At 32.9% G+C, this 23584-nt stretch overlaps 1 long non-coding RNA gene across 1 annotated transcript; it reads right to left on the bottom strand.

Moving 5' to 3' along the window:
* Positions 1-6571: 6571 nt before the first annotated feature.
* On the bottom strand, positions 6572-23249 carry LOC127700859 (uncharacterized). The gene is made up of 4 exons (XR_007981746.1): positions 23115-23249; positions 22482-22523; positions 7817-7990; positions 6572-6665 (listed from the first exon to the last, which is right to left on the bottom strand). It is a non-coding gene; the product is annotated as an uncharacterized LOC127700859 (long non-coding RNA).
* Between the last annotated feature and the right edge of the window lie 335 nt (positions 23250-23584).

Genomic DNA, 23584 nt, shown 5'->3' with positions numbered 1-23584 from the left:
AAAATTACAATGGCACTGTTGGAGGTTGGATATGTATCACGTCCAACAAATATTTCTGTATGCATACTACAAACAAATAGACCTATATCAATTTAATTTGTATGATAACTTATGGGATTACTCAGAAAATCTATTCCATCTTGCTTGTATTTAAATAAATGGGCTTTCATCAAACTTGTATCATCGTTTGTTTATGTTTCCATGTTTTGCCGAATTGGCAATTCGAGTCGATCGTTCAATGACGCCATTTACACCGATCGACCTCGTGTATCAAAACTATTAAAAACATACGACGTTGGAGTACGATTTCAACATACCAAACACACCATGACGTTGCGGATCCGCTGTTATATAGTATATTCGTATTTTACCACGGGTATGTATTCAAAGCGTTTGAATTTGAATTATACATTTATAATGCATCCCTTATGTTGCTGTTATTGTTATCTATGTAAAATTAACCCTATAGAATTTTTTTACAGTTGTACACACACGAGCATTACGAGCAAAGACTGGTTGACTTAGATTCAGAATAATGCGTACGTGAAAAGTGACATATCTACCTGCCGACTGTTACCCTTGTCAACTAGCACGTTAAAAATCCGGCTCAGCGGGTCGGTCAAGTTCATAACAAGGTTTATATTTATATCACATTAACATATTCTAGCCCTGACTATGGATTTAACTTTCCTATTGACGTTAAAGAACCACCCATCATCATGTAGTCATAACTGATTGTTAATTATAATCGAAGTAAGAATACTATAGATAACCTAAATATACCTATCCATGGTAAATATTGATACAAATACTTCGTCACGGTCCGGTCGCCGTATTTAAATTCAGGCGAGAGTATTTTACCGATGTTAGAATCTCGTAAATTCGGAAAATTACAGATAAGACACCTTTACCTGCATCTAAAGATCCATGATCGCGAAAACATGTCAGTATTAAGTTGAGACACAGACATGTCGTATCGGTCAACCAATTCGTGATGGTGACCGTAATATTTATGAAGTGGCGATTTAAGTTGTAACGTATCAACTGTGATATTTAAACGACATACAATGGATAAAGATGTCTGTTACTGCTGAGAAATGGGGTGCTGAACGTTGAAATCATCCCGTTTGTGCCAATATCATGAATGACGTTGCGTGCATTTAATTCATAAAGTGACTTGGATGGACATGAACAACATGATATTGCTTCAATGTTACGTGAAGTCATTGCCCAATATTCTCGAGTCTCACTTCCTATTCGTAAAATAAAAATAAATATTAAGCCGTCGGACTTTTGAACAAATTTCAGAGAAATTACTGATTTTTTTAATTAAAGTATATCCTTTTTCTATATAATAAAAGGAAAACATTTAAAATACCATGCAGTGAAAGACACAAACTTAATATGGGTGCTGCTATAATAAATGGACTATCATCATTTCTTACTTGCACTGTAAAATCATCTTCGCTGAGTGTTGTCTGTAACAAAAGTTCTTCCATACTTTCCTTTTTTCCACTTTGAATTTTCTGAATTTGGAAATATTTAGAACTGAATTTATGTTGTACAGTATTCGTTTTTTCTTACATTTGAACAATAATAAATACCATTAAGAATATTGTTTTGCAATTGTTTTATATTGTGCCATTTAAAAATTGCAAGACGATGACTTTTTCGGAATATCGACAATATAGGTTACACTTTGTTTTTGCTAAAATATGACGGTAGTAATAATATGGTTAACATGAGACCTATATAAAACAAAATTCTGTTTAACCCTTTTTGTAGATATTCATAGTTTTATTTGTTGCTAAAGATTTGGTATTTATGTGTGTTTATTTTCATTTCTTGCATTCGAAATGTTGTTTCATCTTCATATCTGTTGCACAGGTTAATATACCAATGAAATAAGTAGCACACAGTCATTTGATTTTATGAAAATCTAAAAATAATTTGACGACATAAATGTAAAATCTTATTTTCTCAGAAAATGATCTTGCTACACAATACGTTCTGTTCAGATATTTCATTCATGTTTAATAAGAAATAATAAAAAAATGATACTTACATTCACTGGTGATGTTTCATCGACAAGTCTGTACAGTTTGCGTTTGTAAACGTTGTTGATCAACTCTTTTGCTTTTTCAAGTTTTGTATCCTCTTTCGTTAATATTTCATCAAAAAAAACTATCAGTAAGCTTTTCATATACCTCCGGATATTCCCAGGCCTCACTCATCTTAACGATTTTTCTTTGGTAAACAAGGTTATTTGTTAATTAATCAGGCACAACACGTTAAGCAACTGTGTCAGTGATTTAAAAGGATGCAGTTAATTGTTTAAGGTTAAAAAAAAAAAGAAAAAAAAAATTACATAAATCAGTGTCAATTATGTTATTATAAAGCGAATTCTATAGCGTAAAAAAGGATATCACAAATGCTGAACTCCAAGGCAAAATAAAAAATAAGGAAGTCCATTAAAACTAACAAAATCAAAAGCTATCAATCAACGGAACAAGTAAAAACAACTGCCATATTCCTGACTTGTCACGAGCATTTTCACAATATTTGGTTTTGAGTATATTAAGTTTTTGTTTATCGACAAAAATTTTAGATACCAATAATGTTACAGGCTATGTATTGTTTATCATCATAGTAAGTGTGTACTATTCAAGACTTGTTCGTTTGATTATCCATCCCCATATATTTTTAAAAGTTGATTTCCGCTACTTATTTCATTATTATCCATACAAAACTTTCAATTCTGGATGTTTTGTGTCTAATGGATTTTCGATGCTACGAGTGTCATTTTCTTTTAATATCATCATAATTTTTTCTTTTCAATTTTCTTACCCGCTTTTATTCTTAAACAACAGGTGATCATTGGCTTCTACTAAAACGTCAGTGAACCTGAAATCATGTAAACTGTCATTCAAATTTAGAAATATCTATAGATATTGCATTTAGTAGGCAATAAAAATGAAATCAATGTTTCATAAAATTATATGCATGATAAAAATGAAATATAATACCTTTTTTCAATATAGAAAAAGCATACATTTAATGAAATGTTCAACAATCTTACTGTGTTCTAACTTTCCACTGATAATATATATTTGAAGAATAGTCCTCACTATTTTTTTTCCATAGATGATAATGTTTAAATTGTAATAAATTAAATATGATATGTTTCCTTGTCTGTCCATAGGTGTTCAGGTTTAGATGTTATGTGCCAGTTTGCCACAATATTTAAAATTGTTGAAAATGTTAAAGTATCAATTAAACAATGAATTTGTCAATCCCCCATTGCAATGATTTTATTCACTGTAGATAATGATAACTAAGATCAGTACCCATGATCCCAATAAGAAGACGCTTTAACAACCGTCGTTGCAGAAGCGTTGACCATAAAATTGTCACTTTTGTAGCCTTTCAATAATTGAATTTTCATGTATAGTTATAAAAAGCACTTTAAACGGATACCATCCTTTGGTTAGTCCCTTAAGAAAAAAGTAAAATCACAAAAATACTGAACTCCGAGGATAATTCAAAACGGAAAGTCCCTAATCAAATAGCAAAATCAAATGATCAAACACATCAAACGAATGGACAACAACTGTCATATTCCTGACTTGGTACAGGCATTTTCCAATGTAGAAAATGGTGGATTGAACCTGGTTTTATAGCTAGCTAAACCTCTCACTTGTATGACAGTCGCATAAAATTCCATTATATTTACAACGATGTGAACAAAACAAAAAGACATAATAGGTAAAAATGTCAAAAATAGGGGTACAGCAGTCAACATTGTGTTATAATCTTAATCACTACAAAAACAAGCAAATATGTCAACAAAGACAAACACAAAGGCATATAGACAAAGCACATTAGCAAAAACGAAAGATAAATGTCTGTAAAGATAACGGAAAAATACAGTACAAAAATAGAGAAGATACTTATATGTCTCATGAGTTTATTTTCTATTTTAATTTAGGTCTAGCCACATGTTTATTGCCAGGTCCTAGTCAAGAACCTCATCATTGATTTTTTTTATTTTATTGTTTTGTTCATTTACTTATAAATATATATTACATCGTGTGATATCTTTTTTGGAGATGGGGGTGGGGTGGGGGGGGGGGGGGGGGGGGGGGGGTGGGGGGGCACTTTTATCGTCACTCCAGACAAATTAAAGAACTACATATAATATAGATAAAACCGTATTATATTCTTGAAGACAACATTACTTGTAGATTAATATATAGTGTGATTTTCCTGTTTGGTTTATATCTCATTTGCTTATACAGAACTATTCTGTTAGTTCCAGTTGTATTCTTAACAAAACACAATGTAACAATACCTATTAAATGCTTGGTTGATACCTTCTACCTCACTTTAGGAAGAGTATAATCTGTATGAGCTGTTTCACACCCGAATTGGACTTTTCAGAAGAGCTTACTACCATAAAGTAACTAAGGCAGTAGAGATTATGTAAGTGAGAAAATCATTTACTAAGACATGTACTCCCTTTTCCATGTTTTCCATATGAATGCTCCAAAATAAACAATTGCACCCACTGAATAATGTTTTAAATATATCTGTATTATAAGTGCTCTTCAGATTGTCGTGAGAAATTCTGTCCTCTTTAATTAACTGCAAGAAATGCTAGTCGATTTCTTTATATATTTTGACAAATTTCATCAAATGTGTCAGTCAGACACAACCATTTCGAGTTATACTTTAACATTACTGTTTACACAATCGAATGTGTGTGTTACTAAACATATGCATGCAGAGGGGTCAACTTTTTCTAGTTTTATTTTGTGTACAATGTATTGCACGTATTATGTACTGAAAAAAGATTGTACATTTCAAGGATGCATTGAGCCATTTAAATTCACCGAAACAGACATAATAGGTAACATTGTCAAAATATGGGTACAGCAGTCATCACTGTGTATATACCTGTGTCACAGATGTCCTTCTTTCTCCGATGACACTACTCACCACCAGGTTCTACTTCTACTGGTCATACATATAATAGGAATTGCGTATTCATTCGGATCACCCAAGTTCATCAACATTGCTTTGTTGGAATCTGGTTGTTCAGTTTCAAGTACCGGTGAGATGATTGGTTTACTATTATTTGTCAATATATATTTTGATGATAAGAGAGGGGCAAATGATACCATATAGACATTCAAACATAAAGCGAAAATAAACTGACAAAGCCATGAAAAAAAAGAAAGAAAAAGAACAAAAGACAATATAGAACAACTAAATACTGAGCAATACGAACCCCCCTAAAACAAGGAGTGATCTATGGTGCTCCGGAAATTCTGCTGAAAATGTGGCACCAGTCTTATTGCTCATGCTCAAGTACAAACCCGTCGATAATTCGATAGGTAAGCAAAACTTCATGCATTTTGCTTGGCCATTGAAAAATTGCATGTATCAACATAATTCATAAGCAAAATAAAATATCAGCTCACCAAAATGTTTAAAAGAAAATTATTTCTTTACTAATTAGTCGTATTTACAGAAAATGTTTTGCTTAAGGATGTCAATGCAAGTTGTTTATAAAGTTTAAAATATGCTTGTTTAAAGGATAATATAAAATAAGAAGATGTGGTATGATTTCCAATGATGCAACTCTCTACCAGAGACCAAATGACGTAGAAGTTAACAACTAGAGGCCTTCAATAATGAGAAAAACCCATATCGCATAGCACGCGTATGGTAATGTACGATTTGGATCCAAGTTGACCCTCAAACCAAACACATTTTATAGTCTACTGCTGAATATATTTACTTCGATAAAGCATTGCAGTTTAAGTTTAAAATAATCCCTTTCCATTCAGTAAAACCATATAACCTATGCAAACTTATGAATTTTAGACATGAACATGCCTGGAAATAATATTGAGTCTAACCGTCCACAACTGCGATATTTCAACAGTAAGTATATTTTGTGTTTATCTATTTTTAACAGGCAAGTATTCTTTTGAGTGACGCTTGTGCTTTATAGATTAACCAGCATGTTCTTAATAATTGCCTAATTTTACAAAAATATGACAATTTTCGGGCAAACTTAATCAGTAAGGCGTAGGTAATATTCACATTTTCCGAAAGCTTGAGATTAATAAAAGTAATACACATTGTTTTATCTTCGGTGAATTTAAATGGCTCAATGCATCCTTGAAATGTACAATCTTTTTTCAGTACATAATACGTGCAATACATTGTACACAAAATAAAACTAGAAAATGTTGACCCCTCTGCATGCATATGTATAGTAACACACACATTCGATTGTGTAAATAGTAATGTTAAAGTATAACTCGAAATGGTTGTGTCTGACTGACACATTTGATGAAATTTGTCAAAATATATAAAGAAATCGACTAGCATTTCTTGCAGTTAATTAAAGAGGACAGAATTTCTCACGACAATCTGAAGAGCACTTATAATACAGATATATTTAAAACATTATTCAGTGGGTGCAACTGTTTATTTTGGAGCATTCATATGGAAAACATGGAAAAGGGAGTACATGTCTTAGTAAATGATTTTCTCACTTACATAATCTCTACTGCCTTAGTTACTTTATGGTAGTAAGCTCTTCTGAAAAGTCCAATTCGGGTGTGAAACAGCTCATACAGATTATACTCTTCCTAAAGTGAGGTAGAAGGTATCAACCAAGCATTTAATAGGTATTGTTACATTGTATTTTGTTAAGAATACAACTGGAACTAAGGGAATAGTTCTGTATAAGCAAATGAGATATAAACCAAACAGGAAAATCACACTATATATTAATCTACAAGTAATGCTGTCTTCAAGAATATATTACGGTTTTATCTATATTATATGTAGTGCTTTAATTTGTCTGGAGTGACGATAAAAGTGCCCCCCCCCCCCCCCCCACCCCACCCCCCTCTCCAAAAAAGATATCACACGATGTAATATATATTTATAAGTAAATGAACAAAACAATAAAATAAAAAAAATCAATGACGAGGTTCTTGACTAGGACCTGGCAATAAACATGTGGCTAGACCTAAATTACAATAGAAAATAAACTCATGAGACATATAAGTATCTTCTCTATTTTTGTACTGTATTTTTCCGTTATCTTTACAGACATTTATCTTTCGTTTTTGCTAATGTGCTTTGTCTATATGCCTTTGTGTTTGTCTTTGTTGACATATTTGCTTGTTTTTGTAGTGATTAAGATTATAAAACAATGTTGACTGCTGTACCCCTATTTTTGACATTTTTACCTATTATGTCTTTTTGTTTTGATCACATCGTTGTCAATATAGTGGAATTTTATGCGACTGTCATACAAGTGAGAGGTTTAGCTAGCTATAAAACCAGGTTTAATCCACCATTTTCTACATAAGAAAATGCCTTTACCAAGTCAGGAATATGACAGTTGTTATCCATTCGTTTGATGTGTTGGAGCTTTTGATTTTGCCATTTGCTTAGGGTCTTTCCGTTTAGAATTTTCCTCGGAGTTCAGTATTTTTGTTATTTTACTTTTTAAATGGTAGTAGTTTTGAAATCTAAGGCAACGTAGAAAAATTGGTAGAAAAGAGGTGAAGATTTTGAGTATTTGAAAGAAAAATTTAATATAAATATGAAGATAAATCATATATACCAGTTCTTGTATAGAATAACATTAATGGTACCAAATGTACTGCACCAGATGCGTATTTCGACATTAAATGTCTCTTCAGTGACGCTGGGGTCCTAGAAAATGATAATGTCGAGATCTTTTTGGATTGTAACCTAACGTGTATAAAAAGAAATTTAAATGTACTTTGTCTCAAACAGCAATAGTAGTTTCATCAGGGGTATCACTTGAGAACATGACTTTACATTGACTGATGAACCGCAGATGGACAAAGTTACTTTTCATTCCGAGTCCATGACAATCTCTAGCAAAATAGTCCATTTTATGAACGTCTATCTCATTCCGCTTGTTTGCTACAATCTACAAATGATGTCGAACACAATAATACAATGTGTAATACATTGTCCACTAAAATCATAAAATATGAAGAAACTAAGGAACTAAGGTTTAAAATTCCAAAAAGTCGAACTAAGATGAATTTGGCTTTTGTTTGTTGGTCCTTTTTTCGGGTGGTGTGGTAGAGCTAATATCTCTAAAAGAGGACATACCAAATAGTAACCTTAACTATATAAGTTGACAGAAATGTAAGGACAATGATAAAAGGAGAAAGGGTGTAAAGACACCTTTTAGTCCTGGCAGAAGAAAATAAATGTTGTTCAATGCCTGTTATACCTTGTTTTTGTTGATATTCACCCTCATTAGAATTTTTTATTGCACTGATAAAGAATGTATTGTAGAAATTTTGCATACCATTCAAAATGCAATCAGGCGTTTTGAGGTGAGAATCGAGCAAAATTTCTTCGAAAAATCCAAATCAAGCCACATCATGATAGAATATGGTGTGGACCAATAAATGATCAAATATTTATCTCATCTGCCTACAAACAGTTGAATTTGATACAAAAGATTAGTCTAGGATGATAAATACCACTAATGGACCTCTTTGTCTTCATTATAAGGTCCCTTTTGGTCTATTTGTACCTCTCATTTCCTCAAAATTTCAACTTTTGAAGCCAATAAATAAAAAAAAAAAAAAAATGGGGTAACTTTCACTCATTCAAGAAAGAAATGTGAAAATAAATGATTAATTGAAGTTCTCAAGCTGAATGAACTATCCATATAAAAGTTTACTGACTCAATGTAGGTTTCAATGAGTCCTTACGTAAAACTTAAATTTACGCTGCGTTCCAGAGAGGGACATAAAAAGCTTCCCTTTTAGTGAATAACTTGTTACTGCTTCAAAAATAATTTCATTTACTTATGAATATATATTTATTAAAGTATTACTTAGGAAAAAGTTTTCTGTTATAGCAAAATATAAGAAATAAGGAGAAAAAGTCAGAAAAAGCTCCCCAAAACACTAAGTATGGCTTGCTCTGTCTATTAATATTCATGGTATAGTCCTATTTCAAGGCAATTTTCTCATAAAATGTGTTTTGAGACTCAATCCACTCAGAATAATTCTTTTTTGTAATATTTCACTTAAATAGCATGAAATTTTAACAAATGAGCGTACACACAAGTTCAAAGGTGCATGTGCAGCTTCCCATATTAGGTGTAATACCACCATTGCTTTTCCCCTATTAGTCTTTCTTAAATTTGCACGTTTTTAAAAAAATTGTGCAGAATTTATATTTGTTTCCAATAAAGAAATACTTGGCATGAGTAAAGTTTTATCCTGTCCAGTACTACAGACAAAATTTCACATAACATTTATTGCATATAAGAAAATAACCATCACTGGAAGTTAACCAATCAAATTTTCACCCCTTTTTTTCCTGTGTACAAGCTTTAGTAACCATGTAACCTCAAGTTTCCAAAATATTCTATAGAAACATCAAATAAAAAAATAAAGGTGCTTTAAAACACCCAAGATATATGTTTATGACTCAGAATTTTTTTACTGCAATGAAATGTAGGATTAATTTCCTACAACTGTCAAATTTAAGGGAATATTTTTTTTCGACCCTTTTTCGTATGCAACCGGATGTGACGTAATATGATTTGGTGGTATTACACCTCAACACGGAGCTTTTGCTCACACCGAACAGCAAGCTATAAAGGGCCCCAAAATGACTAGTGTCAAAAAATTCAAACAGGAAAACCGTTAACGGTCTAATCTATACAAAAAACGAGAAACACTTAAGAACCACATCAACAAACGACAAACACTGAACAACAGGTTCCTGACTTAGGACAGTTGCAAACAAATGCAGCGGGTTTAAACGTTTTAACAGGCGCCAACCCTCACCCTAACCTGCAATAGTAGTGTAACATTACAACATAGAAAGACACACTATAAAATATCAATTAAAATGGCTTAACTCAACGAAAAAGATATATTAACAAAAACAAGTAAACTTACATAGGAATCTGATGTTCAGTAGTTGTCGTTTGTTGATGTGGTTCATAAGTGTTTCTCGTTTCTCGTTTTTTATATAGATTAGACCGTTGGTTTTCCCGTTTGAATGGTTTTACACTAGTAATTTTTTGGGGCCCCTTATAGCTTACTGTTCGGTGTGAGCCAAGGCTCCGTGTTGAAGACCGTACTGTGACCTATAATGGTTTACTTTGTATAAATTTTTACTTGGATGGAGAGTTGTCTCATTGGCATTCATACCACATCTTCTTATATCTATACACTGAACGAATAAATTTGATCTATGACACAATATAAATACAATATCAAATAAAAAAGGGGGGATGTAAAACAATGTAAAAAAGACAACTATAACCTAGGACAAAATGGAGTTAAATAAAATAACGTACACAGGTAAATTTAAATATAATAATTTTGTTGTTCATAGTACGAGAACAGAAGTGAAAATTTATCGTCAAACTAAATACTTATCAAAGGTGGTACATATTAAAAATAGTGAGAAAATATATCTACCCTTGATATGACATGTTGTGTTTTGCAAGCTCTGGTAAAAGTTAAAAAAAAATCATCTTTAAATCTGTGCTTCCTATACTTTTTGTCGGATAAATAACCAATATTGATTTTAGAGGTCTTTCCGTCCAAAAGTAAGTGAAAATGAAGTAAACAAACTGTCAACACTGATTTATAAGTGAACACAAATCGTTTGTTTACAAAATTGCGAGCGAACTAGACATTGTTCACCACAAAAATCAACAAACACAAAGATACACGTCAGTACACTTTAGTTCAAAGTATATCAAGGGGATCACACACACGGATATTCTAAACGAGCTGGAAAAATATATAAACAGAGAAAAAGTTAAAGCTATACAATTGACTGAAAGAAAATGTGTAGTAACTGTTGATGATCAGGCATCGAAAATGTTATTACTAATAAAAGGCACCGAACTTTAAAACTATCATTACAAATTTGTAGATGTTGAAAAAGAAGTGACAAATGTTACGATTAAGGATACACCTGTCGAGTTGGGTGATCTTGTTATCTGTACCTTTATGAGACAGTACGGTGAGGTGGTCCAGGGCTCACTTAAAAGGGGGACCATCAGAGGTACTAACATTGAAACCGGTACGCGGTATATTCAGCTTATAAATTGTGTTATAACAATCCCCAATGTCACCAAATTCGAACGATTTGAAATCCGACTTTTCGCTGATAACAACAGAACCCAATGCCGATATTATAGCAGAACGGACCACCCTTTATACCGATGCCATATGAAACCGCAAAGACAAGAACGACAGCGACACTGTTTTCGATGCAGTAGTCATGATCATATTATACGAAACTGTCCGCATACAGATGACGTATGTTTCGAATGTGGTCAAGAAGGTCATATCAAACGAAACTGTAATATAAATAGACAAAATATAGTAAAAGAGGATCAAAATGATCAGATAACAGACGAGAACGAATACGGGTACTACATTCACGAAATTAGAGAGGGATGAGAAACTAAGGAACAAGATCAGATCGAGGATTTGAATGTTTCCGACGACAAAGACTCCACTCAAAAACACTCAAATAAAATATTATCTGTCCCCGAAAACTGGTAAATTGGTTCACCAGAATCCCCAACTAACGTCATTTTAGGTGCATCAAACTTTTGCCGTCTCAAGATATCTGACCAAGGAATATGTAATGCATCTGTGTCTGGTAGTACAACAGAAGACATTGAAAAGCTTTTAGACATACTGGACAAAAGTGTTGATCAAAATTATGTATCAAAAGTCATCTTTAGTTTGGGTACAAACGACGTCACAAAAAACAATACAGATAAAGAGATTATATGTATTAATATGACAAATGCTTTAAATAAAGTTAAAGCACAATTTCCAAGTGCGGATATAAGCTTATTCAACATACTTCCAAGAAGGGGCAAAGGTCCAAATTTTACAAAATGTAATCTGACATCTCATTTTGTAAATTTATATATGGAAAAAGCATGCTCAAAGATAAAAGACTGTCTTTTGTCGATCTTTGGGATGATCTCTCTCACCCAGGCATGGGTTGCAGCCCCGTAAAAACCATGTTTGACAAAATGACCAATCCTGGGTACATATTAGTCCAAAAGGTGCAAACAAAATTGTTTCTCATATCAAAAGCTTTATGAGCATAGACAGATTATGTGAATACGAAACACCCAGTGGTAAAAAGAGAACTCGGAGTTCAGCTTCTACACCAGGATCAGCTGAAAACAACTACCAAAAAGACAAAACTCTTCTTTGGAAGAAACAACTACTAAATAGACTCTTCCAGCACAAGCATTTTTTAATCAGTTAACGAAGAACTATTTGTAAATATATATATATATATATATATAAGTGCCTATAAATAGCAGCACATGACATACAAATCTATGGGAGTGTGGATTAATCAGTACAGAGATTAATTCAATTACACAAATAAAATTATAGATTGCCTAACAATGTAATTTTAACACACTATTTAGTATGTAAATATAAGAATGTTTAAAATATTTACAAAATGATGAAAATAAACGCAATATTTCGCTAGACTAACTAGCTTTATCAAGCGTGCATCTATCCAGGTGAAATCGGATGTAGATGATAAGAAACTTTTGCAGCTCAATGTATATGTTGCACTTGAATTTAGCTGCCTTGAAAATAATACATAATTTGGATGAAGTTCAGGATTTTTACAAAATTGGTAGTTGAAGTTAGCAACGTCCATTGGCCAATATTACAGGATAAAAAAGGCCGATGCTGTGTACTAAATTATTCTTTATCTTTCCTGTATCTTTTCTCATCTTTTTCGTTAAGACCATCAGGTTCTAAAGTGTGGAGTTGGTGGATCCAAAAATTTTCTCTTCTCCTTCTCGCCGTGGTGTCCCACTCGGTGTTGACTTCTATGATTTGGAAGGTAACATTATCAAAAGAATGTTTCGTTGAACGAAGATGTCTTGTGAGAGGACAGTTTTTGTTGGTTTTGTACCATGAACGATGGTTATTGAGCCGAATATTAAATTTGTCCATTGTTTCTCCCACATACTGAATGCCACATGTGTCACATGTTAATATATAAATTGAGTTCTCCGTTTTACAGTTGGAATTTGAGTAGATGGTATAATTTTGTTTAGTAACGGAGCTGATGAAAGAACTGCTTGTATTGGCAGCTTTACAACACAAGCAGTTCCTTCGACCACATTGTTTGTAGCAACCGGGAGATGGAGTAGGCTGCTTTGCTAATACAGATGTCACTAATTTGTTACGGATGTTTTTAGGTCTTCTGAAGGCCATGACTGGTGGTGAGGAAAATACTTTTTTAAGATTTGAATCATTTTCTATAATTTTCCAATGCTTCTGAACAATGGAAGACACATTTTTAAAATCAGGATGGTAAGTGAGTACAAGGGGTGTTCTGTTAGCTGCTTTATTCTTATCTTTGTACTCTAGAAGTTCTTGGCGACTAGTTTTGTTTGCTCTTTCGAAAGCGCTATCAATGATGTTGTTATTGTATCCTCGAACAACTAGATGTTTACGTAGTTGTCCAAGTCTAGCATTTTGCGTATTTTCAATAGAGCATATTCTCTTGATTCGCAATGCCTGGCTGAATGGGATGCCACGGGAGCAGTGTTTAGGATGGCAACTTTTAGGAGAAAGGAATTGATGTTTGTCCGTTTGTTTGGTATGAAGGTCCGTTATAATGGTTCCGTTCTTGATGTAACTCGTAGTGTCGAGGAAGTTTATTTTCTCCATAAATGATTCATATGTAAATTTTATTGAATGGTGGAAAGAGTTACAGTGTCCTAGAAATTCATTAAGATGTTCTTGTGAATCTGTCCATTTGAAATCAATATCGTCAATGAATCGGAGCCATGATAAGGGCTGGTATGGAGCACTAGCCAAGAGGCGTTTTTCAAGTTGGCCCATAAATATGTTGGCATATGACGGGGCCATTTTTGTGCCCATACTAGTACCGTCGATCTGGAGATAATGTTTTTCATTGAAAGAGAAGTTGTTGTTCTCTAGCACTAGTTTCAGAAGTGTAACAAGGCACTCAGTTGGAGGATTTTTTTCACTACGAGTGTTCCATACCTCTTCACACGCTGCTATTCCTTCGTCTTGTGGAATGTTGGTATATAAAGAAGACACGTCCATGGATGCAAGTATAGTATTGCTTGGTAGAGGATTGAGGCTTTCCATTTTCTTTAGATAATCAGTCGTATCTTGGATATAAGAGGGTAGTTCTTTCACATGAGGTCTTAGATGATGGTCTAAAAATTCTGATATCTTTTCAGTTGGATGACTATTTGCTGAAACAATTGGTCGACCTGGATTGCCCGTTTTATGTATTTTAGGCAACATATAGAATCTTCCGGCCTTTGCTTCGTTCTCAAGAGGTCGGAGATAATCAAAGGTGTCATTGTCTATATGCTTTTTGTCGAACATCTCTTGAAGGATGGTGTTGATCCTTCGAATATTATTTAGTGTTGGATCTGTGGTTAATTGTTTATAAAAATGGAGTTTGAAAGTTGGCGATTTCCCTCTGCTATGTAATCTGTTTTATTCATGACAACCACAGCGCCCCCTTTGTCGGCAGGTTTTATTACGATATCCTCTTGATCTTTTAACGCTTTCAAAGCAATGCTTTCTGACTTGGATAAATTATAATTTCTTGTATTTGTTATACAGGACTTTATATCAGACCTCACGTAGTTAATGAATGACTCCAAGTTATCATTTTTACTCTTAGGTGGTTTCCATGAACTTTTTTTCTTAAATTTTGGGATGGGCGTGACTTCTTCATTGGTGTCAGTATCTGAATCTGTTAATCCAACTTCTTCAAGGTTTTTCTTGCCCCTATTGTAGAAAAAATCTTTCAAGCGTAAACGTCTAGCGAATTGGTCTAAGTCCTCGTCTAGCTGAAAGTTATTTACATTTGATGGGATAGGACAGAAGTTTAAACCTTTACTTAAAAGAGATTCTTCAGCACGTGTAAGTTCTTTAGATGACAAATTTACAACAATGCTTTCAGTTTTTTGTTTCCGTCTTTTGAATTTTCTTTTTCTAGGGACCTTATGGTTTGTTGTATTGATATCATTCATATCCTGATTTAAATAGACAGTGTGAATTTTATCTCTTTGAAATTTATTCCTTTGTTTTTCTTTATGTTTGGATAGTTCAATTTTTTCAATATCTGCGAGGCGACGTTTAATTATTGGTAAATCGTCACGTGAAATGTTACTATTGTTGATGATATCTGATATTTCATTTACAATTTGTTTGTAATTTGTGGTTGTAAAAGAAAGTAAAATTGAAGTAGCTGGATTGAACAGTTAAACAGAATTTCATTCCAACGGCTCATGAATCTTTTGGATTTATGTCCCGGTGCCTGGGGACTCACTTTGATGTTTAAACCTTTTGGTACAGTTCTACTTTGAATATATTTTTTTAAGTTTGATAAATGATGTTCAGTTTGTAGTTTCTTTTTAGTTAAAGATCTTAATTTCTTGAAATGCAGTGCGCTATCCATGTTGTAAAGATAGCGATAGATTTGAATGGATTACACAAACATTTGTGAAATACGTGCTACTGAAGATAATAATATAAGTGCCTATAAATAGCAGCACATGACATACAAATCTATGGGAGTGTGGATTAATCAGTTCAGAGATTAATTCAATTACACAAATAAAATTATAGATTGCCTAACAATGTAATTTTAACACACTATTTAGTATGTAAATATAAGAATGTTTTAGACACATGTGGCATTCAGTATGTGGGAGAAACAATGGACAAATTTAATATTCGGCTCAATAACCATCGTTCATGGTACAAAACCAACAAAAACTGTCCTCTCACAAGACATCTTCGTTCAACGAAACATTCTTTTGATAATGTTACCTTCCAAATCATAGAAGTCAACACCGAGTGGGACACCACGGCGAGAAGGAGAAGAGAAAATTTTTGGATCCACCAACTCCACACTTTAGAACCTGATGGTCTTAACGAAAAAGATGAGAAAAGATACAGGAAAGATAAAGAATAATTTAGTACACAGCATCGGCCTTTTTTATCCTGTAATATTGGCCAATGGACGTTGCTAACTTCAACTACCAATTTTGTAAAAATCTTGAACTTCATCCAAATTATGTATTATTTTCAAGGCAGCTAAATTCAAGTGCAACATATACATTGAGCTGCAAAAGTTTCTTATCATCTACATCCGATTTCACCTGGATAGATGCACGCTTGATAAAGCTAGTTAGTCTAGCGAAATATTGCGTTTATTTTCATCATTTTGTAAATATTTTAAACATTCTTATATTTACATACTAAATAGTGTGTTAAAATTACATTGTTAGGCAATCTATAATTTTATTTGTGTAATTGAATTAATCTCTGTACTGATTAATCCACACTCCCATAGATTTGTATGTCATGTGCTGCTATTTATAGGCACTTATATTATTATCTTCAGTAGCAAATGTTTGTGTAATCCATTCAAATCTATCGCTATCTTTACAACATGGATAGCGCACTGCATTTCAAGAAATTAAGATCTTTAACTAAAAAGAAACTACAAACTGAACATCATTTATCAAACTTAAAAAAATATATTCAAAGTAGAACTGTACCAAAAGGTTTAAACATCAAAGTGAGTCCCCAGGCACCGGGACATAAATCCAAAAGATTCATGAGCCGTTGGAATGAAATTCTGTTTAACTGTTCAATCCAGCTACTTCAACTGTTACTTTCTTTTACAACCACAAATTACAAACAAATTGTAAATGAAATATCAGATATCATCAACAATAGTAACATTTCACGTGACGATTTACCAATAATTAAACGTCGCCTCGCAGATATTGAAAAAATTGAACTATCCAAACATAAAGAAAAACAAAGGAATAAATTTCAAAGAGATAAAATTCACACTGTCTATTTAAATCAGGATATGAATGATATCAATACAACAAACCATAAGGTCCCTAGAAAAAGAAAATTCAAAAGACGGAAACAAAAAACTGAAAGCATTGTTGTAAATTTGTCATCTAAAGAACTTACACGTGCTGAAGAATCTCTTTTAAGTAAAGGTTTAAACTTCTGTCCTATCCCATCAAATGTAAATAACTTTCAGCTAGACGAGGACTTAGACCAATTCGCTAGACGTTTACGCTTGAAAGATTTTTTCTACAATAGGGGCAAGAAAAACCTTGAAGAAGCTGGATTAACAGATTCAGATACTGACACCAATGAAGAAGTCACGCCCATCCCAAAATTTAAGAAAAAAAGTTCATGGAAACCACCTAAGAGTAAAAATGATAACTTGGAGTCATTCATTAACTACGTGAGGTCTGATATAAAGTCCTGTATAACAAATACAAGAAATTATAATTTATCCAAGTCAGAAAGCATTGCTTTGAAAGCGTTAAAAGATCAAGAGGATATCGTAATAAAACCTGCCGACAAAGGGGGCGCTGTGGTTGTCATGAATAAAACAGATTACATAGCAGAGGGAAATCGCCAACTTTCAAACTCCATTTTTTATAAACAATTAACCACAGATCCAACACTAAATAATATTCGAAGGATCAACACCATCCTTGAAGAGATGTTCAACAAAAAGCATATAGACAATGACACCTTTGATTATCTCCGACCTCTTGAGAACGAAGCAAAGGCCGGAAGATTCTATATGTTGCCTAAAATACATAAAAAGGGCAATCCAGGTCGACCAATTGTTTCAGCAAATAGTCATCCAACTGAAAAGATATCAGAATTTTTAGACCATCATCTAAGACCTCATGTGAAAGAACTACCCTCTTACATCCAAGATACGACTGATTATCTAAAGAAAATGGAAAGCCTCAATCCTCTACCAAGCAATACTATACTTGCATCCATGGACGTGTCTTCTTTATATACCAACATTCCACAAGACGAAGGAATAGCAGCGTGTGAAGAGGTATGGAACACTCGTAGTGAAAAAAATCCTCCAACTGAGTGCCTTGTTACACTTCTGAAACTAGTGCTAGAGAACAACAACTTCTCTTTCAATGAAAAACATTATCTCCAGATAGACGGTACTAGTATGGGCACAAAAATGGCCCCGTCATATGCCAACATATTTATGGGCCAACTTGAAAAACGCCTCTTGGCTAGTGCTCCATACCAGCCCTTATCATGGTTCCGATTCATTGTCGATATTGATTTCAAATGGACAGATTCACAAGAACATCTTAATGAATTTCTAGGACACTGTAACTCTTTCCACCATTCAATAAAATTTACATATGAATCATCTATGGAGAAAATAAACTTCCTCGACACTACGAGTTACATCAAGAACGGAACCATTATAACGGACCTTCATACCAATCAAACGGACAAACATCAATTCCTTTCTCCTAAAAGTTGCCATCCTAAACACTGCTCCCGTGGCATCCCATTCAGCCAGGCATTGCGAATCAAGAGAATATGCTCTACTGAAAATACGCAAAATGCTAGACTTGGACAACTACGTAAACATCTAGTTGTTCGAGGATACAATAACAACATCATTGATAGCGCTTTCGAAAGAGCAAACAAAACTAGTCGCCAAGAACTTCTAGAGTACAAAGATAAGAATAAAGCAGCTAACAGAACACCCCTTGTACTCACTTACCATCCTGATTTTAAAAATGTGTCTTCCATTGTTCAGAAGCATTGGAAAATTATAGAAAATGATTCAAATCTTAAAAAAGTATTTTCCTCACCACCAGTCATGGCCTTCAGAAGACCTAAAAACATCCGTGACAAATTAGTGACATCTGTATTAGCAAAGCAGCCTACTCCATCTCCCGGTTGCTACAAACAATGTGGTCGAAGGAACTGCTTGTGTTGTAAAGCTGCCAATACAAGCAGTTCTTTCATCAGCTCCGTTACTAAACAAAATTATACCATCTACTCAAATTCCAACTGTAAAACGGAGAACTCAATTTATATATTAACATGTGACACATGTGGCATTCAGTATGTGGGAGAAACAATGGACAAATTTAATATTCGGCTCAATAACCATCGTTCATGGTACAAAACCAACAAAAACTGTCCTCTCACAAGACATCTTCGTTCAACGAAACATTCTTTTGATAATGTTACCTTCCAAATCATAGAAGTCAACACCGAGTGGGACACCACGGCGAGAAGGAGAAGAGAAAATTTTTGGATCCACCAACTCCACACTTTAGAACCTGATGGTCTTAACGAAAAAGATGAGAAAAGATACAGGAAAGATAAAGAATAATTTAGTACACAGCATCGGCCTTTTTTATCCTGTAATATTGGCCAATGGACGTTGCTAACTTCAACTACCAATTTTGTAAAAATCTTGAACTTCATCCAAATTATGTATTATTTTCAAGGCAGCTAAATTCAAGTGCAACATATACATTGAGCTGCAAAAGTTTCTTATCATCTACATCCGATTTCACCTGGATAGATGCACGCTTGATAAAGCTAGTTAGTCTAGCGAAATATTGCGTTTATTTTCATCATTTTGTAAATATTTTAAACATTCTTATATTTACATACTAAATAGTGTGTTAAAATTACATTGTTAGGCAATCTATATATATATATATATATAAAATGACTGAATAATAGCCAACGATAAATCTTACGGGGCGATGGATCATATAAATATGATACAGTACACTACAAAATATAATATATAACCAGTCTAAAAGGGTACAACATCACCAAAAAATGACAATAAACGAACAAATGTAGCTATAAATATTTCGGATAATAGATATCCTTCATCAGTATGAGCACGATGTAAAATGAATCAGATCAATCTATTCTGATTATTAAACTATAGCAATCTTGAATTCTATACAATAAAAAAAGTGAAACAGTTTCACCCGAACATCATATGTAGAGACGCTAATAATTTTTTTAAATTTCCAAAAAACGACTCAAAGACATGCCTAAAATGAAAATAGTAAATAGAGATATGAACTGGCACAACTCTAAAATTCCAAAATGACGTCAGTTAAGATGTTTCACCAACTGCGTGTAAATACATTCCCAAAAAAAAACCAGCACTGATCGATATAAGCTGGTAAAATATGTCAAACAGAGGCTGCGAATTTATCATCCCAAATAAATAGCAGTTTTATAATGAAAAGAAAAAATAATAGTAATTTTGGGCTAAGGTTAAAAAATTGGACGTGGATGCATACTTGTACATCCCTACCCAATGAAAAGAACCCTGGTATTTAAACTAGTAAAATTCAAAAAATTCGGGACGAAAAAACGAAAAATATCAAAAGCAACAACTTTATATACATACTTAAAGATTAAAGAAACTGGATTTCGGAATGGACAAGATTGAAATTAGCGATTCCAAAATCGTTTAAGGACAGGCTAAAAGACGTCAACCTACAACCCGAACCACAAAAAAAAAATAGTTATTATGATGTTAAAAATACTTTTGAATTTTACGATAAACGGAAGAAGTTAGTAATCCCAAGTGAAATATCTTTGAAATTAATCCAATATTCGTTAAACTTAAATATAGTTCCAAACTGTGAAATTAAATGGAATATTCAGTATAATTCGGAATTACCTTGGTAAAATATATAGAGAAATTTAAATAAAAATATGTCCCCTAGGAAAGCAAATCAAATTAGCTGGACAATTGTTCATAACATTATCTATACGGAGCAAAAACTATTTATAATGGGCAAATCCAATAATGGTAAATGCCATTTTTGTAAAACAGAAAACGAAACCCTCACACATCTTTTTCACAGCTGTTATATTATAAAGGTTGTTTGGGAACATATGTTTGATGCTTTTACAATGTAAAATGTGCTGAATAATACAGCAGATATCCCAATGAAGGAAGAACTTATCATACTAGGAATGTACGATAACAATACAAAAATTAATGTCATAACCAATACCATTATGAATATAGTTAAATGGGTTATTTGGAAATGTAGGAATATAATCAAATATCAGTCTAAAAATTTTACTTCATGCCAATTGATATCATATGCAAAACGGGAACCCGACAGTTTAATTGAATCTATGGATACATCATTATTTTCACAAAAAGAACAATATATATGCAGCTGAAATAAAACTTATGGTAAACTTTATACCTTAAATAAATTACTTATCATTTTGTACTTACATTCTTTTACTATTTGGAACATTATACATCCACAAAAAGAAATATAGTATGAATGAATGAACAACGTCGAGCATGTGACCTTTTATAATTTCTGACCGACACATTACAATGTAATCCAGGTGTTAAAAGTACAAATTCAACTTTTCCAACTTAGAATCGAACAAATAATAAGTTGTGTACGTTAAACAAGGATGTAAGGGTGTATTTCAGCAATCAGCAATATTTGATCAAAAGGACTAAACGTTTGCCAAAACGGGAACTCGACAGTTTAATTGAATCTATGAATACATCATTATTATCGTCGTCGTAGGCAAAGTGTATAAGATTGTAGTGTGTATTTTGATGTATTTTATCTAACGTAGAATGTTGTACTATTTTGATCGCATTTTTCTGTCTGTGTAATGAATAAGAATGTAACTTATGTGCCTTACATAGAAAATGGATTTTTTTTATATATAATTCCACCGTTTATCCCTGGACGATGGAACATTGTAAACACAGGGCCCCTTGTGCATACTTCATTGGGTTGTACAAGGTAAATTGTATTCAGGTGTTTTCCAATTCATGTATTTCAAGTCTTAGAAAAAAAAATAGTGAGACGAGATATAACACAAAATAAGTAAACATTAAACAAAAATGCATTACAAATTGTGTCAACAGGTCAAATTAACACGAAAGTACGATTTGAGTGAACTCGCAGTTACTGCATATCATCTTATGACCCTATCTTAAAACAAGATCACCACCACATTAAAGTTGTTCTACACATGTGGGAGGTCTACAGTTTAAAGTGTAAAGTTTAGTAAAGCATAGTTAAATCATATCGTCCTTTTCATCAAATATTGCTGATTGCTGAAATACACCCTTACACCCTTGTTTAACGTACACAACTTATTATTTGTTCGATTCTAAGTTGGAAATGCTCATACACGACCAAATTCTGAGCTCATGAATGATAACAGTTAAGGAATTAAATAATACATTATGAAAATTTCTTCTTTTTCTTTACGAATGATTTTTATAACTTTCAATTCCATTCTAATTTTCTTTACAGATATGTAGCTCATTTTATTGACGTCATTAACACTTTAGTATGAGTCAACCTTTTTAACGATCATTTTTACATTTTGTAATAAGAAGCTTTGATCACGTTTACTTTTATGGCGTTATGAGAATTTAGTTTGATATATTGTGCCCTCATCAGTTGTTTATACATCCAAAAATTCATACCCTAGAGTAAAATAAATTTACAAACTTACCTCATACATGTAATATCTTGCCTTTTTATCTTTTATTTTATCCTGGAAAACGGATTTTTATAATATGGAAACATCAAACTTTCTGATTATTTTTGTAGACAATTATTCTGTGAGAGGAAGTTATTATGATAACATTTATTAACCATTGATAATCAGGATCAAGAATCACAAAAAAAAAAATAAAGTCTGAAATGACGTAGTCATATATTTGTGCATAAGTAAACTTTGCTATCTCTGAAATACAATTATGTATACACACAACGCTGGGAATCACACATGGTGAAAAACACACTTGTCATGTTATTACGGTTTTATGAACACAAAGTAAACATATATCAATGTTTCCCGAATACTAATATCTGTCTGGTCATAGTTTACAATTATATAGAATGCTTTACGAAAGGGACAGATCTCATGAAACTACAATTAAATCAATATAAAATATGAGGACCTTTTACGATCAAAGAGATTTACAAAAAAATATTTCATATTTATCAGTTGTATCAGTTACTAAATGAAAAGAAAGCATAAACTATCAGAATTTTTTCCCCTTGTATCATCAACATAATGGAACCTTCCTGGTTATTAGAAATACATGCACTTTCGAATATTTTAACATAGAGATTGATTAACCTTATTTCCTTCGATTAGGTCTTTTATGAATTCCTTTCTATCCTCCCAATCTCTAGGAAATCTTTTTTCAAATTCTTTTTTTAAGATCCTCATTTGTTGTAATCATCTGGTCTATCATCATACTTGACACATCATCATGCTAAAATAAATATTACACTTTTATTAAAATGCAATTGTTTTCATTAGATCTCTTTTCCGAGCCTTGTAACGTTTTAAGGTTATGCAAACATTCGAAATAAATCAATTTCAAATATCTGAAATTAGTATGCGTTTTGTAAGAGATTATATATTTTAACAAAAATAAACGATTCTAGATTTGAGTATTTACGATTTTCGAGTTTTGAATGCCCTTTTAGTATCGTTCGCCTATTTGCTGCTACGGTAATTTCTGGCTTTGTTCAGACCTTCGTACTTCTAGTCATTTAAGAAGGATTTGATTTGTTCGTATTTTAGACAACACGAAATCATCC

The sequence above is a fragment of the Mytilus californianus genome, unplaced genomic scaffold (genome assembly GCF_021869535.1).
Source record: "Mytilus californianus isolate M0D057914Y unplaced genomic scaffold, xbMytCali1.0.p SCAF_5, whole genome shotgun sequence".
Classification (NCBI taxonomy): domain Eukaryota; kingdom Metazoa; phylum Mollusca; class Bivalvia; order Mytilida; family Mytilidae; genus Mytilus; species Mytilus californianus.
Note: the sequence above shows the minus strand (reverse complement) of the source record. Positions and strands in the feature narration are given on the sequence as shown.